Genomic DNA, 17,392 nt, shown 5'->3' with positions numbered 1-17,392 from the left:
GCCTAAGCCTAACTATTGCAAAAGTGACTATTTTATCTTCAGAGTGGGATTTGAATCGTGCATCCTGAAAGGAGCAGAGATGTGTTTAGGAACTTGTAATCTAATTAATGGCTTGATTTTGCTGTTGGTTTAGGAATTTTTTTCCTTGGAGACGGGGGTGTAATTCTTAGATGTTTGTGCCAGCAAATCCTAGAAACAGAGAAACCATCTTAGGTGAATAACAGTGAATGTTAGGATTAAGGAGTCTTTTAAGCTGCCAAAGAGGTCTCCTTTTGATCTCCTGACTCTAACCCTAATTCCAGCACTTGGCCTCAGCCTGGTCTGATGACAGAGCTGACTGTTTCAAGCAGGGGTTTGGACAAGCCTTCTGTGGTCCTTGCCTACTTGAAAGACTTCATAAGCATCAACTACAGGCAGATTTTCAGACAACTGTCTAGTAAAAATTTTGTACGCCCTCACAAATTTCAAGATAGAGCTGGCAAACAGAAGATCATCAGAGAATTTCTACAAAGGGGAGCCTATCTTCTGCAGCTGTTATAGTAGAAATTACAGAACTGATCTGGATGATATTTAAAAACATGAAAAAAGAGCTGGAGGTAAACAGCAGGCAATGAGAATTTTCATCCACACAGGTATTTTTCCAAGTTACAAATTCTTGTAGGCAAAATCTTATCCTAGGAGAAGTTACAGGAAATTTTAGTGATAAACAGAGATGTCAGCCCAAGTTTTAGTAAGTGTTTGGCATGTACTATCTGAGTGAAAGGATTTGCTGGAAGCTGTTACCAGTGGGATTAGAAAGTATGAGATATCTCAAAAAATCTGTATTCTTCAATGATGGCCAATTTAGTAGGTGTTTTTCATGTTAAGTCTGGATGGTTTGGTTGGTTTATTTGTTAATTTTTGTTCAATTTCCATATCCAGACAATTTGCCAGGTTTTTCATTTCAGGCTGCTCAAAATGAGACCTTGTTGACTGGGAAGATTACTGGCATCTGTTTCAGAGAGAAAATGAACTTGGCCTTTAGGAGAGAAATGTCAGAAATGGTCCTGAATAAAAAGCAAAGGGTTAAGTCAAACTTGGCTCCTAATCCTAATACTGATGCACATGTGATCTGGTGAAACTCTTTGGAGATGCAGACAGGAAGCCCTTTAAAGTGTGTAATCACAAGAACTTCACTGTGATTCCAGCTTGACAAATTCAGCAGAAGTCATTATACTTTTATATTCTGCTAGTTAGCTGTGATCATACGTAGTGTTATCTATACACACACCACATTGCATGAAATCCCTAGGCACACATACCCAGGCAAGCATGCTAAACAGGGAAGACACTTTTCATAAACCCTTGTTGAAATGACCATCAAAGGCAAAAAAGAGCATCAAAGGATGGGTTGGTTTCTTTCTGTTTTTCAGTAAATTGGAAATACATGTTTTTGTTTGGATTCTGCTTTCTCTCAGTACTTAATGTGATGGAAAATTACTTGTTTTCCACTACTTGTAGGTGGCATTTTTTTGATATGGCTGTAGACTATTATTTTTATAGTCAAATGTTATTATGGTTTATTTGCATCCTTTGTGTTTCATGGGCTTGAAATAAGTTGGATGCATCTCAGGTTCTGAGATCCCTGCTTTACTTTGCAGCTTGCCAGGAAAGTTGTGTTTTGGTATATCCTTCTTTGCTTCTGTATGTTATCAGATTCAGCTATACAGCATTGAAAATAACAATAATGTCACAATTTCTGTAGTGTTGTCACATCAAGATTTTATTATGATGCATTTGTATGGTGAGCTTTCATTGTTAAGCTGTGGACATTCTGAATTTTTATAAAATTAAAACAGAAATAACATTACTCACATCTTAAATATATGTGAGTCTTTTGCTCTACCGTTTCCTTCTATGCATGATTTCCTCTTCACATATAATTAGTTCAAGCATATTTTGCTAACTTTGGATCTACCAGTTCTGGTTTACTATGCTCTGTGATAAGAACAGCTGCAAATGAGTTCCCTGGTGGTTAAAAATTACACTCTGAGTCAGCTAACACCTCTGGGTTTTTTAAAGGTCAAATCCAGGCAGTTTTGTCTTTATGGGGTCTTTATGATCATGTTATTCACAAAACCCTGATTAGACCAAGTGATAGTATCTGAAAATCTTGACTGTCTTAACACATTAGCAGTGTTTAAAAAAATTTTTACCTTGGCTTCATATGAAACCTCATATTGACCTTAAAAGCTTATTAATACTAGAAACAGGCCTTTAATAGTTGTGCCTCATGGCTGACTGGATTTTGTCAGCTTAGACCTGTGGATGTTTGCTCTATGTTGTTTTTGGGGTTTTTTTTGTTTGTTTGGTTGGCTTTCTTTTTTGTTTGTTTTTTTTTCCCCCTGAAATAACTTCTTTTTCTCTAAGCCAGCAATTACGAGATATATTTACTATTGATTTTTGAGTAGGGGTTGGTAAAATAGTTCAGCTTAAATGTCTGTTACACATTTTTGTCCTTTTCAAGTTGGAAATGTAAATTTTAACTGATGCTTTATTTGCATGTCTGCAATTCTGTTTATAATCTGGACATGCCTGAGAAGAGCACTTACTTTGCTGTACTTGCAATCAAACTTGTAGGAATAGGTTGTTGAAAGATAGTTTCCTCTGATAAAACTTTGAGACCCAGATGACAATTTTTACATAATTTTCTATATTATATTACACATTATGGAAGATTTTAATCTAAATAAATACTTGTACAACGGAATCTTCAAATTCAGCTGGTTTTATTTTTCACAGTAGTTGGGTTTTTTTATTATATAGGTACCAGAAATTTTGGTGAACTGCTACATATCAAAAGAAGCGTGACCAGCAGGTCAAAGGAGGTGATCCTGCCCCTCTACTCTGCTCTCATGAGACCTCGCTTGGAGTATTGTGTGCAGTTCTGGTGTCCTCAACATAAAAAGGTCATGGAACTGTTGGAACAAGTCCAGAGGAGGGCCACGAGGATGATCAGGGGACTGGAGCACCTCCCATATGAAGACAGGCTGAGAAAGTTGGGGCTGTTCAGCCTGGAGAAGACAAGGCTGCGTGGAGACCTCATAGCAGCCTTCCAGTATCTGAAGGGGGGTTATAAGGATGCTGGGGAGGGACTATTCATTAGGGACTATAGTGACAGGACAAGGGGTAACGGGTTGAAACTTAAACAGGGGAAGTTTAGACTGGATATAAGGAAGAAATTCTTTACTGTGAGGGTGGTGAGGTACTGGAATGGGCAGACCAGGGAAGTTGTGAATGCTCCATCCCTGGCAGTGTTCAAGGCCAGTTTGGATGAAGACTTGGGTGATATGGTTTAGTGTGAGGTGTCCCTGGCCATGGCAAAGGGATTGGAACTAGATGATCTTAAAGTCCTTTCCAACCCTAACTATTCTATTCTATGATTCTATATATCAGCTATGCTCTGCTTGGTCCTTGGGGCTGTCAGACTAGGCTTTATCCTTGACTATGGATTAGTACAGTCTTGACACTCATAGTGATTCCCTTCGTCACTCAGTGAAGTGGTTACTACAGCTTTTCAGAAAAGGGTCTGGTGTGAGAGTGTATCCTGGAATAAAGGAAGGGAGGGGGGGTGGAAGGAACACTAAGGCTGTCTCTAGCACCATTTCACACATTTGCTTTCTGGGAATTTAGTTCCATTTAATAAAGAAGAATAAATGAATAATCATATGGTGTCCCAGCATCTTGGAAAAAACTTGTGTGGGTGCTCTATCGGTTTTAAATTCATTTAGCTCAGCATACATAAATGGTAACATGCACACATTCAGTACTTATTCCAGACTGTTTTAATGTTTGTCAGGAAGCCTTTCTTCCCAAGCATGCTTTTTATTCAATTTCACATTTCAGATTGAGTACATACATATGCAGTACTGCATAACCTAGTGTAACGCTTTCTAGGTCTGGGCAGGGCACAGTAGATCATTACACATAGTAATACGCTTCATGTTCCTTCCCTTAGAATTTCTGCTGAGAAGACATAATATAACTGTGGTTTAAATTCCTTAATTCCAGATTTAGTCATCAGTTGGTTATAATCTGTTGTCTTCAGGTAAAAAGTGTGAGGCTCTGCTTCCTTAACACAATACTTAGGAATTTTCTGAGTCTTTCCAAACTCTTGCCAGCCTCCAGGAAACTGTTTTGGTTTTATGATAGGAACATAAACACCTCTGAGACAGTGAAAAGCAGCAGAAGTGGATTAGGCAAGATCTTTCAGGTACAAACTCCACAGGCTTTGGAAGTTTCATCTGAAGGAGGAAATGGGGCTGAGTATTAAGCTGACTAGGTCACCTCACTCTAGAGGAGAATAAAAAACTAGGAGAAGAAAAAATATGCATATCTGTGCTTTTACAATTACTGTATGTCTTGAAATACAGCTATGAAATTATTCTATCAATTTATGAAATGAAAAAATTTGGTTTTAATGTACTAACAGGCTTTTCATTTTATGTTTATTATCTGTTCCCTTTTACATATGGCTACAACTTTTATAAAGATTTTAGGATCTTTTCAAGTGGGCCAAACTGTCTTTGAATTCTATGTCATAAGGGAACAAAAATCCTGGCAGAGAGTTACTATCTCTTAATTTGCTATGTTTATGTCATCTATCTTTACATACAGTGTCACGTTATAGGCATCTACCTGTTGCTGGTGTCCTTTCACATCTAAAGCTTATTAAATGGATTAGAACTTATTCTGTGACTTTCCTCAGTCATATATTTTAAGTTCCTTAGTCCAGTACATACTCACTTATAGCTACATGCTGTCTTTCTAATCTTCAGATTTCTATGCTAAGATTTTGTAATTCATCCTATAGGTCACATTCAGAAAAGTGGGACACTTATTCCTGTAAGGTTATTCTGGTATTTTCAGCCTTCACGAGGTGATATTTTTATCACTGATCTCTTATGAAGACTGTGTGTTTTTTTGACATTTAATCACCCTGACACTGCCCGGTACAGCTTTCCACTCTTTTTGGACACCTGCCTGGTATTTTTCATGATGCCACAAGTAACACTGATCTGTATTCTTCACTTGGTTTCTTAAGATTACATATACTTCCATATTCTCATGTCTTATTGATTTTGTCATCTCAGCTTTTCTCTTTTCAATTTCAAGAACTAAGACCACTCTCCATGCATGGTAACAATTTAGTGTATATTTTGAGTTGACAAGGATAAGAGCTGAGCAGGATATTAAAATCTGCAGCTTCAGTTGTGGCATGTTGTATATTGAAGAAACACTGCCACAAGTAATGTCCAGCAGTTCCTCTTCCCATCGCCCATCCAAGAGCAAATCTATTTGAACAGAGGGGAGGCATGGCGGTATGTATACTGGCACTCATTGGACTTTTCCTGCCAAGTTTGGGGCAAGTGCTGAGGGAGCTAACAGGAGCAGAGCTGGGGTGAGCAGTGAGATCTCCATGTAGCTGGGGAGCACAGGGGCTCTTCTGAAAGAAATTACTGCACTAAATATGTAACCAGTTTTCTTTTTTGATAGATACAGATGCATAGAAATACAGACTGAAACATATAAAAATATGTAGAAATAACAACAAAAAATTGCTAATTCCTCTCAAAACCAAGGAGGTATTTACAAACTTATTTAACTTAAAGCATGCAATGCTCCTACAATTACTGTATGTTCAGGATTCCCATCCCCTCGAGTATTAAGAAATATATATATATGTCTGAAGATTAATCAAATATGTATTAGAGGCACTAATTCTGATTTTCATTATTTCAAATTAAATACTGAAATTCCAAAGGGAAGTTTGTTTTTGGTTTTGTTTTGTTTTTTTTTTTTTTTTAATCTCCTGGGAGCTTGCAGTATAAATTACAAGAGCAATTATTTCAGAATATATATAAGAAATGTATATCAATAAGGTGCTGTGCATAATGAAGAGTATGTGTTGTTCAGCTGGCTATTTGAACGTTCTTGTTTTCTGCCAAGTGAAAGGATATGACAGTAAGCCAAGCAAGAACAATGTGCAAAGAAAGGAAATTACAGCACACATAGGAGAGAGCTGGTGTGTTAAGAGAAATCGAAAAGGCTTATACAATTACAATGAGAAAAAATAAATAGCAGGAAGGAAGTAAACTCATGAATAAAGATAGAGAATAACAAGTGTAAAATGACTAAACTAGCTGCTGTTTAAATGTCTCAACAGAAATGAAGATGAGATGCACAGACATCTAGAAAGCATTGAAGGACATTGCAAATATAGCTGCTGATACAGGAGAAAGAAATCAAATGCAGAAATGAACAAATAGACAAATAATGTCAAGGATGTAAAATGCTAGGGAGCAAAAAGAAAGATTCAAATTTGTTTTGCATGTAAATAAATTACAATATAAAAATATGCTGAGGGAGATTATTAAGAGGAGTATAAGCTTCTGACAAGCCCACATAAAGAGGGGGAAATTAGAAGAATTCTGGCTGTATTTCTATGTAAATGTGAAGTTTGAAATGAACAACAATTTTTCGGCATAAACTTTCCATTATGCAGTAGTGAGTCCCAGTATTTCGAAGAGAAAAACCAATCACTAATACTATTTCCACCTTGTTTTATTGTTCTCCATAATTTTAGGATGTTGGAGCTCAGGTGCGCTTTAGGTTCCAAAATCCTTTTTTTTTAAACAGAAAAAAAAATATTTCTTTTTCTTTTCAGCTTGGGAAAATAAATTAGGTTACTCTTTATCAGAGACATTCTTGCAATGCTGGAAACTGCTGTCTTTCTGTAATGCTGGGACAGTAGTGCCTGTTTCAGATGCATGCCCCAAAAGAATTGCCACTAAAAAGCTGAATTATTGGGGTTTCAGTAACACCTGCTAAGTAGAACCTGGTGTCCTGTCTTTCTGGGATGCAAAACTGTGGTGAGTCTGTAGGACCAGTCTGAGAATTCAAGTCACTTTGTACTGTGAAGATACAAAGCTAAGGTGGATTTTGAATGACTTCATGTTGTTACTGAAGTACAGAGCAGTAAATTTATCTTGCATGAACATTTTCTGTTATTCTGAATAGGTTTTCTGGGAATTTAAATTGCACAAACTGTGGAAACACTTGCTCACCACCTGCTGACTGATACCCAGCCTGACCTGAGCAGCGATCTGGGCCTTCTGGGACACTCCCCCAGTTTATATACAGCGCATGATGTGCTGTGGTATGGAATACACCTTTGGCTAGTTTGGGTCAGGTGTCCTGTCTCTGCTTCCTCCCGGCTGCTTGTGCCCCTTCTCACTGGCACAGCATGAAATACTGGAAGGTTCTTGATCAGAGTAAGCATTACTTAGCAACAGCTAAAACATTGGCGTGTTATCAGCATTGTCTCAAACTAAAGTCGAAAACACAGCACTGCACTAGCTAGTAAGAAGGAGAAAAAGAACTGTTACAGCTGAATCCAAGCCAAGGGACTTGTCAATTTCTTCATGACTTAGAATTTCCTTTTCTTTTTGTTTATCAGGAAATGGCAATTGGACCAGTTTGTTGTCAGAAGGGTTGTTCTCTCTTCTGCATTCATATGTATTACATGTTTGTGGTGACTATAGTAATTGTATTTGTGAAACAGAAACATTAAGAAAACATCACTTCCTGTCTCTATTTAAGAGATCTTAAAAATCACTCAAAAAAGCTGAAAACAGGAGTGCTTCTGCTGTGACTTAAGTCAGCTCTTCAAGCTGGAAGATGTTGAACTAAGTTTGGTTTAGACAAGGAGCTGATTGTACTTAGAGGGTTTTTTTTTTCATACCTGTGTGGCTGCATGGATGAACTTTTATAACTTCAAGACAGCATTAAGTGCAGAAATGTAAATTAATAATACCTATATGTATTTTTAAGATTGTCTATATTTGTTTCTGTAGGTCAAGTACAATATTATTACCTGAAGAAAGTGGATTATTAAAATATTCTAGGCATGACATTTTAATTTTCAGTAACTGTCAAAAGATTGCTTAATTTTCAGGTGATTCCATTATTCAGTTTATTCATTGGCTTCTTGTTTTGCAAGTGGTTCATTAACTGTTCATTACAGACACAATGCAATGCTGTGTTATTAGATTACTGAAGTCTAATCATAGAATCATAGAATCATAGAATAGTTAGGATTGGAAAGGACCTCAAGATCATCTAGTTCCAACCCCCCTGCCATGGGCAGGGACACCTCACACTAAACCATATCACTCAAGGCTTCATCCAACCTGGTCTTGAACACCACCAGGGATGGAGCATTCACTACCTCCCTGGGCAACCCATTCCAGTACCTCACCACTCTCACAGTAAAGAATTTCTTCCTTATATCCAGTCTAAACCCCTGCTGTTTAAGTTTCAACCTGTTACCCCTTGTCCTATCACTACAGTCCCTAATGAATAGTCCCTCCCCAGCATCCCTGTAGGCCCCCTTCAGATACTGGAAGGCTGCTATGAGGTCTCCATGCAGCCTTCTCCAGGTTGAACAGCCCCAACTTTCTCAGCCTGTCTTCATATGGGAGGTGCTCCAGTCCCCTGATCATCCTCGTGGCCCTCCTCTGGACTTGTTCTAACAGTACCATGTCCTTTTTATGTTGAGGACACCAGAACTGCACACAGTACTCCAAGTGATTTAGCTTTACTTATTCTATGAAAGTCTTAAAAGTATAACTTGATTCTCTCACTGGAAAAGTTTAGGTGCTTGGGTGACTCACTTAGCATAGTATGAATTGGATATTTTCCGTATCAATACATAATTAAAAATGTGAAAAAAACCCAAAAGAATATTTGAGTGAAAATTATCGTATTCATAAAAATTCATAGCAATCTGAATGTTCAATTAACACAGAAAGTGAAAAAGAAAGAATGGCAGATATGGCCAAATTTAAAATTGCTTTGGTAGAAACAAAACCGGCTGCTTATGGAAATATTCTTCTACTATATGTTAACTTTGATTAATAGCTTCACAGGATTTGTTATTTTATCATGAGTTTAATCATGTTTCACCTTTTTTATCCATTTTATTTGATCTGATGTTTTGAAACCCATATTAGTATGCTTTGATACAGAATGGATAGCTCTTACCTATGGCTACTAGTTCCTGTGCAAACATGGTTTCATTGAAGGGTTATCAAAACAAAAATAAGCATTTCCTACATACATATGTGTGTGAAAGTTCAGTTTTCAATCATAAACATGGAAACGGAATTCCAGAAACCTTGTACAGGTGTGGAAATAGGATATATACTAACCAGTAATAGCAACCTGTTGTAAGATTTAGGACATCCTCATTAGATCCACATACTTGAAATATGATTTCCCTTGAGAAAAGGCCCATAAATTCTGTGTATATTTCTCGTAAGCATTATCATGACTCGATATGGAGCCATTCCATATCAAGGAATGGCTTGAGGGAATTGCAGAAGAATATAAGCCACTGAAGGAAAATTGTGGACTATTCTATGAAAGACAGCATCTTGGAGAAATCTAAAGGCTTGAATCCAAGTGTTTTTGAGCTCAGCACACTGATTATATGGAAATGTGATTCTAAGGTATTTCTCTCTTTTCCTGTTCCTCAGCACCACAACAAACAAAGCAAGGAGAGGAGAAAGGAAATGTGCTGTCTCTTTTTCTACTTGTGGTTAAGGAAGACATCTATAAATTAATCTTTCAGGAAGTGCAACAAATTCAAATCCAAGCATCCAGCAAGTTCTGCTAGAGTGGCATGGAGCAGAGAGGGACATGTATTTACCTGTTCTCTTTCCTATTATTTATACCTGTACCTTTCCACCTATTTCCAGCCTGTTTCCTCTCTACATGGTATCTTTCCAGTCCTTCAGGTACAACCCCAAGACTCGAGTAGTTTGCTGTTGGCTGGGGTAGAGGTAGGAAGCTCTTTATTCCCCTTTATGCCTTTGTCTGGCTCCACAGAGAAGAGCTCAGTGAAACTATCATGCAAAATAGAAGTCTTAACAAGAATATTTCTTTCTAACTATCCTCTCTGAAAAGGGACTGCAGTTGAGTTCTCCATGGCAGGAATTGCCTCTTACTATATGTGTTCATTCTTCAGTAGAGTCTTCTTGCACTTATTTTGCAGCACAGAAGCAGCAAGGGATAAAAAAGTCCCCAGGAACTCACACAGAGAAGCAAAGATAAACCTTTCTATTTTCAGATATGGGTGTATTAATAAGATGTCAAAAATCTTGGATTTGGCTACACATACTGGAGCCCAGGATCACCTTAAATGAAGCACAATGATAAGATTAAGGCTTCCTATTTGTTAGTGTTTGTTTAAAATCAGATGCTCTCCTTGTCCCTACACATGTGGTTTCATTTGGAAAAGATACTGAGCTTTCATGATGTCTCACGTGAATTTCAAATATGCGGAACAAGGATTCAATCCACTTGTTATTCCTGGGTGAAAGCATGTGTACAACCTTTGAAAAATCAGCTGCTGCTTTAGGGAATATATGTATGGTTGCTGATTATCCAAGATATGCACCATTGTGCACCCTTGAGAATGGTAAAACCTTTCCTGCATAAAAGCGGCAACTGCATTGACAAAAAGCTGCACATGCCAAATGTGTCAAGAATCTTCACAGTAAAGACTCCCCAAGATAACGCCTGTATGATAGGCAGTTAAATTACATTACGTAAATTGCATGCAAATATATGCACCACATACGATAATTAAAACCTTTCTAAATACATATTTGCAAAATACAATCCATCATGGTCTGTGAGGTTATAATCTACATTTTTTAAATGAATGGTGCAAAAAGTCTGAAAATTCACACAAAAGTGAATGATAATCATTTAAAACATAATGACCTATCATTTGTCAACTTAGGTTCTTCACAATGTCACTCATTCAAAAAAAATCCACTGATTCACTAAATAAAATTTGGAAGCCCTCAGCAACTATTTGTGCTTGTGTAAAATGTAAGAACTAATGTACTACTGTGACTGTGTTCCTTCAGTAGTCATGGATGGGAAGCAAAAAATTGCATATGCACAGTTATGAAAGAGAATCTGTCAAGAACAGAACATTTACAAAGGGATATGACAAAGTGCTTGTAGAAAGTGGCCTTAGGAATTATTTTAAACTTGATCTTCCAATTTGTCCCAGAAAATAACACCTCCTGTAGGACCTTAGAGTTGAAAATGTGATGGGTACATGTAGCTGTCTCAAAGGGAGCTGGGTTGGCTGATAAATCATACTGTCTCTTCCTGAATCACACTGATGCTCTCTAGTGATGTCAAGCCCAAGCCCTGACCAGGGTTGACATGCTTTTCAATCCAATGGCAGGATTATAACCCACAGTGGCATAGTAGCACTGTGTGATTTGTAAGTCTAAAATCAGTAACTGCACAGTCTGGCACCAAATGCTTCTCTTATTCCTTCTCTTGTGTGTGTGGGAGATTGTTAAGGCAGCAATCTTCTGTCTTTTACTTTCCATTCCCTCCATTCCCCCCCCCCCCCCCCCCCCCCCCCCCCACCCCCCCCCCCGAAGGAGCTTTAGTGATTTTCTCCTCCTGTTTCCAGTGTACAGAGCTGATATTCCCATGCTGCTCTCAGCTGATTTGTCAGGACTGACCTATGAAAGCATACAACTAGGACAAATCTAGAGGCCGGAACTCAACGGCCCAGCTCAGTCTTGTGTGGAAATGGAACAGGTAAAAGTCCCACAGTACTTTGTGGTGCCTGCTGCAAAAGACAGACAGCTCGAGAAGGTGATGACTCCTGCCTACCTCCATCCATGTCCACAGAAGCAAACTACTGGGCCCTCATTTTTTCTTTCAGCTAAGAAAATCTAGTGAATTTGATTCTTCTGGTTTTAAGGAGGTTGGTCAGTGCACAGCAAGTCTCAGGTTATATCATGACAGTGTAAATCCTTTCAGCCTGGTCTTGCTAGCAGTGAGATACAGGCTTATCTGTAGCCATGGGACTTGTCTTAAGATACAGCAGAAAATGTCTTATCATAAATGCAAGCTTATTAAGAAAACATGTAAAAGTAAAGCTGTGCTTTTTAGGAATTCATGGCAAAACTCTCCTGCCCGTCAATGCAAACATGTAGTACTGGTGAACTAGCTAAGTGTGAAAATGGCTTTTTGTTTCACATATTTGAAATAATGATCAATAACAGTAATGACTGGCACCTTGCAGCTGACACTAGTGACTGTTGTGATTGACTGATAATGCACAGGTCTAAACATGAAAGTCACTTTGCCATGTGCTGACTTGTGGATACTGGACAGTTTCAATCTTCTTTACATGGTATCTGTTGCTTGAGACATGTATTATACAGACGCTGAATGTTTTTGGTAGAGCTTCTTGTTGCCAGAGAATAGGTCCATCCTCCTTTACAACAAGCTAGCTATGTGGTTTTATTTCCAGTATGCCAAGCTGATAAAGTAGTTGTTTTAAAAGTGTACTCCCAGAAGAGAGCAGCTGAGCAGCCAGCTACAGTACTGTTGTGTATTACTCCAGGCCTGGTTCTGCCACATGTGCTCTTATGAAGTATCAACACTGATTTTTTTTGGTGGAGCTGCCTATGAAATTATTTTGCCTGTCACAGTGATACTTTCTGGGTTGGCCTTATGGTGAGCTCTGGGTTTCTGTCCATTCTGCCAGAAGAGCAGGCAGGGGACCATCACAGTCATGCAACTCCTGCTCGCAGGCAGGAGAGACTGTGCTGGATATTCCAGTGGGGTGCTGTCAGAAAAGACTTGTATAAAAAGAGAAAACATTGCAGGCTTCCAGGTCTGACCAGCTCTGGAAATCCACAGCACTGCCATTTATCAGAAACAAATAATAAATATTTAAACCGCATTTATCACTATTTAGGGTTTTGTAACATTTAGAAATGCCTCTAAATAACCAGTGTCTGAGCTTCTAAATAAGCAGTGGCTGAGCACCATGCAGCAAGATGGTTTTGCACAAAGTACTTTCCAACTAAAGTGTCCAACCCTTTATTTATATAATCCAGCATATAATAATTGCCATTAAAAGTAGAGGTATTGACATATATAACAAAATGGCATAGCACATTATTGAATTTTGAATTCTTTGAGTTGTGCTGTCCTCATATTTAAGTCTAACAGAAATTTAGCATAACAGCAGGCCAGCTGGCAGCCTTGAGAGCAATGGTAAAGCAGCATTCAGTATGGCTATATGTAACTCTTTTCAAAGTGGAAAAAAATACCTACTAGCACAGGAACAGAACCTATCCAAAAAAAAGAAACAGATGGAAATTATTTTAATATGATTGATCTATTTGGTTTTACAATGACAAGAGTATCTGCTATAGGCAGAAGAGTTATTGCATAGAATATATATACATTATTGCATAGAATATATAGGATTTATAAAGGGCTTTTTGATCTTAATTTCTTTTCTATATTTCATTACTTTGCCAATACAGCAGAAAATGTCTTATCATGAATGCAAGCTTATTAAGAAAACATTACCTCACTTAATGCAAAGCGATGTGACAATGCTGCCAATGATGCAGCCCTCCACACAGAGGAGTGTGTGATCAGATCAAACCTTACGGGGTGCAGGGACCAAATCGCCAGTGTCCATGACTGACAAACATGTTTCATTTATTTTACTTGTGGAAGGATGCTACCTCCCACAGTAATCACAGGGCAAGTAGTCCTCATGAACAATACCATGTGTACTTTTTAATGTTTGTTTACCTATTTTGAAAAAGCATTTGGAATGTTAATTCTCTGTATGCTGTACTGGGAAACAGAGCAGAGCTCCTGTTGCACAGTTTAAGAGTTAAGACCTGAGCAGATGAAAATAGAAAGCCTGATTCCTGGTTGTCTCATCAGCTGTTGTGAAAAGCAGCTGACAGTGTTCATGTTTGGAAAAGAGGAAATTTGAGATCTTTTACATTTCTCCTGGTGTTTCCGGTCACAAGAACATATGTGACTGTGGGTCAGGAAACATAGGGAGGCTACGATATGTGAGCCACAATTCAGAGGTGTCCATTGTCACACTTTAACAGAATAGTGAACTGGTTAAGGAAAAAGTATGTTGGCTGGTTTGGTTTTTTCTTCCAACTTTGCCTATGTAATGGGCAATAGGAGTTCTGACGCTCAATGGGGTAGCTCTGGGCTTTCTCTTTTTCTGCCTGATTTTTGTTTGTGATTGAATGCTGAAATTTGGATTTGGCATCATGAATGTCAGCCACCAGACTGGGACTTGTACTGAGAGTAGCTTGCGGAATATCATTGACCGTTTTGATTGTGACAAACACTACAGAAGCATAACAAAAGCAGTTATTTCTCTCCTAAGCGCGAACAGAGTGGTTGTTGGTTTGACACCCACATGCTTTTCCCTCCCTCACTGTTGCTGTCTTCATACTTTAAGCCCCCTCACAGAGCTTCAGATCAGCTGCTGCACAAGATACCTGGCACGTTTCAAGGCCAGTCACACAAAACCTACAGCAGACACTCATCAGGGAGGGCATATTGGGTGATAATTTTCAGCCACCTCCTGAAATCTGCAGGAAAGGCACTCCGAAAGGCAGTTTTGCAAGAAATGCTACATGTAGTGCTATTGCAAATCTGCAGAATAAAACAAGGAAAGTAGGTGGAAAGTACTCAGTTCTGACAACAAAAGAATATTATGCACTGCCTTCTTAAAATGAGTTTTAATTTTTTCCATTTAAGAAGCTATCGGTCTTGTGATTCTGTTACTGACATGCACACTGTCATCTGGACTGCAGTACTGTGCTGTTGCCCTGCATTAAAAATGTGACTTTTTTTTTTATAACATTGTCTTCTGAAACGCTATCCATTTATCCGTATGGCACTAAGGATGTACAGCTCACAGACATCCCTTCTTTCGTATATAAACAGGAAAAAGGAATATAGGCAGAGATTATAACAAGAATTTAGGTCCAGCTTTCAGTACAGCCACCCTGCAGCTGCCAAGGTGGCAGGTTTCCCCTATGAGACCAGAGGATTCCTGTTTGCTTCCTTGACTTTACTGAAAGTGAAGCTCCCATATGAACTTCAACACATATGAACTTTTTCTCTGATTCCAGTGCCTTTTCTTTGCATTTCTATGTAGTCAAAACAGATTTCATGTATCAGATATATTTAACAATTTGAAGAAGTTGAAGAGAGAACAAAAAGCATTTGGTGCCAGAAAGGGACAAAGAAACATTAGGTGAGAATCTGTGTTCCAATTTAAGGGAACTTTTCTATCAGCTGCTCTCAGAGAACTTGAAATATACTTTCCCTTGCCTTTGCAGACCTGCTGTGCTTTGCCTTCAGAGTTGAATGTGGCAATTTTCCAAGCCAAGCTTACAGAGGGTGGGAAATAATTCACTCAAATATTTGGCTGGTAGGAATTTAAGTGGTAAAGAAACTAGTGCCTTTCTAGAAAGTCTTGCAAAAAGTGGCCTGATCTACTTATTTTTTTAACTCACTAATATTTCTGCTTGAGTATACAGTTTGTAAGCCATAAACATTATGACAAATAATGAAGTAATCATGCAATTAAGACTCAATTACTTACGCTGTTAGAATGACCTCTTGCTCAGTTTTTCCCAAATAAGAAGAAATAAATATGATGTCTTTTTCTCTTATGCTAGTTTATGGCTTGAATTATGTGAAAACCAGAAATTTTATTCTCATGGTTTTACTTTTGTATGGTTGTCTAGTGTATGGTCTGTCATGAGGCAGTCAGGGTTCACAGAACATCTTACTAGTATGTGGGCAACTGATGAGTGGGAGGATGCAGAGAGGATGAGCTGTGGCTTTTTTCTCTCTCCAAAACTCAAGTCTGTTGGGGCAGGGAGCAGGGATGGACAAGTTGTACCTTTGAATTCTGTGCACGCGTGTTGCAGTTCAAGTGCATCTGTTGTGCTGAGGCTACGTGGTTATCATCTGGGCTATACAGGTACAAAAGCAGGAGCTGGGTAAGCCTCCATTGACATCTGTAGGAAGAAGTAACTCAGCAGATACAGCCTCATGGAGTGAGTCAGTTTGGAATACCACATCATGGCCACCCCTGTTCCACAATGGGACTCCGGCCATCATTGCCTCCCTCCTTTTGACCTACCCTCTGTGCCAAGCCCTGCTCTCTGCTGTCATGCCACCTGTGAGATGCAACATGCATACATGTGTATCTTGTGCTGCTTGGTTATATGAAGATACTGGTTAGTGATTTGTAAGCCTATAAATTCTGGGCAGTTCTACTGCAAGGCCTTGGCAACGGTGAAAACAAAGAAGAAATCCTGTCTCAAAGGTTCCATGTAATGCCACTCTGAAGTATAGCTTTGTTAGTCCCTGGGCCCAGGTTGAAAGGGATCTGCTGATGTCTCATGTCTTAGATAACTTCCTGTAATAGAGGCCTGGGTTATGAGTCTCATATGGAAAACACTCAGTACATAGGATTTCCATGGAGACCTGCTGTTTTCTTCTAGGTGCCTACAGCACAGATTCAACAGTTTATATAACTGTCAGCTAAATCATGCAACTGTTCAGTCTGGTGGCTAGGGACCAAAGACTCACATGTGCCCAATGCATAGTCACACCTATTTGACTAGGACTTGCTACTTCCAAGACAGAGCTTGCTACTTCAATCTTGTCTGTTTTCCATGTGGAGTCCCAGGCACCTGCTGAGTGTCTCACAAATGCCTTCAGCTGCTATGTCCTACACCCCACTACTCTTCTGTGTAAGAGGCTTTTTTTAGTCTGTCTGAAATTCAGAATGCAAACCTCTTTTGGGTGAATCAGAGATTTCTCTCTTAGTGCTCTGTCACATTTTTCTCCTTGAGCTCTTTGCCGCTACAACTGCTTTATCTGTCTGCTTTTCACTGCAGCAGTACCACTGATGTGATTCTGAGTGGATGGAGCTAGATCTGAAGTGCCAGAATAATCTATTTCTCCCATGACATGTCTAGCATGTTAAAATTAAGCAATAGCCAACTTCTATTTGCACTTAAATTAGCAGTGCTCTTGGGGGACGCTAATAAGAACTGGAGACTGACACTAAATCAATGGACTTTTTGTTAAAAATACTAAACTAAAATTCAGATGCTAAGCCAAATGCACTTTGAACTTGTTAAAATAGGATTTCTACAAACTAATGTTGTCATGAAAGAGTTTTACCTTCAGGTTTTTAAAAGTATCTCTTAGATGACGAAAAAGAATTAGAAAAGCATTATTTGTTAAAAAAAATAGAAAAAAGACCTGTGTGTGTTAACACGCTTCCTATGCCGTGTGTGAATAACGTGGTTTTCTTTTCAGTTTAGTCAACCTTATTGCGTATCCCTATTCCATTCTCTCCCAACACAGTGTATTTCTCACTTTATGTTTGATCTGAATTACTCTTCTAGCAGTATGATCCATGCATGCTGATATCTCTTCT

At 38.7% G+C, this 17,392-nt stretch overlaps 1 protein-coding gene across 3 annotated transcripts in view; it reads left to right on the top strand.

The window, feature by feature from the left end:
• The window catches only part of GRM1 (glutamate metabotropic receptor 1), a 173,097-nt gene that overhangs the window by 90,637 nt on the left and 65,068 nt on the right, over nucleotides 1-17,392 (top strand). The gene's annotated exons all lie outside the window — the stretch shown is intronic.

Source organism: Melopsittacus undulatus, chromosome 3, assembly GCF_012275295.1.
Source record: "Melopsittacus undulatus isolate bMelUnd1 chromosome 3, bMelUnd1.mat.Z, whole genome shotgun sequence".
NCBI classification, from domain to species: Eukaryota; Metazoa; Chordata; class Aves; order Psittaciformes; family Psittaculidae; genus Melopsittacus; species Melopsittacus undulatus.
Note: the sequence above shows the minus strand (reverse complement) of the source record. Positions and strands in the feature narration are given on the sequence as shown.